The sequence below is a fragment of the Branchiostoma floridae genome, chromosome 1, assembly GCF_000003815.2.
Source record: "Branchiostoma floridae strain S238N-H82 chromosome 1, Bfl_VNyyK, whole genome shotgun sequence".
In the NCBI taxonomy this organism is placed as follows: domain Eukaryota; kingdom Metazoa; phylum Chordata; class Leptocardii; order Amphioxiformes; family Branchiostomatidae; genus Branchiostoma; species Branchiostoma floridae.
In genome coordinates this window covers 30811619-30812966 of record NC_049979.1, presented here as the reverse complement: position 1 = coordinate 30812966, position 1348 = coordinate 30811619, and positions in this window count along the sequence as shown.

Genomic DNA, 1348 nt, shown 5'->3' with positions numbered 1-1348 from the left:
TGCTTAGCTAGCTCCAACTAACATACTAGATGTAAGAAATATCACCTTTTAGAAATGAATGTAGCGTTCTTCTGCAAAATATTTTTTTTATATAATTTCGCATGATGTATGTTAATTAGTGGAGTAAATGATGCATTGATGTTAAAAGAAGTGAACACATCAGATTGAAAAACAATTTATGAACAAGTCACAAAAAAACGGATCTTTGAAAAGAAAATTGACTATGATACCAATGTGTGTGTGTGACTATATGTGTGTCTTGGAGGCTGAATACCAATACATAAGGCAGATATATATTTATATATTTTCTTAGTGATAAGAAACAAAAGTCATTGTTTACTGGTAGGAAACAAAACTTACTAGATAAATGGGAGTTATATAGCTTTAGAGCAAGATGTCGGTTGTTCTCGTTATCCGCAAAATTACTCACACCACAAGTCGTCAAAGTATTCTTCATAGATGAATAAAACGACGTATGCACAATCACAAAACAAATCTAAAGCAGAGAGATTTTATGAGCAAAACCAAACCCGATACAGTCAGATTAGTCTCGACAATGTATCGGCCGGATGTGAGTTAAACGATATCCCAATAGGCACTCAAAGCTGTGTCTTATTCCAAACTTTCGGTTGAAAACCAGCTTTTATTATGTCCAAATGTAAATAGGAACAGACGGGGAGTTTATCTAAGACTACATTTTCTTTATGTTGTATAATTCATGAATAGGGCTTTACATTTCAGAATGTTTTAGAAACGTGCCAGAAACCACAATGTAAAATAATATTCCACCACAGACATATTAATGGACCTAGTGCCACGTTATGTATTTAGCATGGCACAACAACGTTCAGCTAGATGCTTATGATAAAAAAGTTAACTACTTTGATGGTGAATATTGTGGTTACTGTGGTTTATAAATGACGGGGACTTTCTTCTTTAAAGCTTTAGAATCTAACTCACCAATTTTAACATAATCATTATTTGCAGGTTACAATACACTTGAGCAAAATTGATAGCAATAATCAATTTAAAGGCATAAGGCCGAGTGACGACTGATATGTGGCAAACAGCCAAAGATGATGATATAAGGCCAAAAAAACGTATTAAAGCTTCAGACGTTCCTACAGACAGCAGCTCTAAAACTCTACCAAAAGGAAGTATGTCGGAGACAGATTGAAAAGAGTACACCCTCGTGAGTCTAATTCTTTTCACAACACGCTGTATGGCTTTGTCGTAAAGATATACAATACGCCCAGTGTCTAGTACGGCAGAATGGCTCATCTAAATCGCTACTACAAATAGGCCTTGGTTTAGGCATTAAACAAATCATGCCAGCCGCAACATAAAG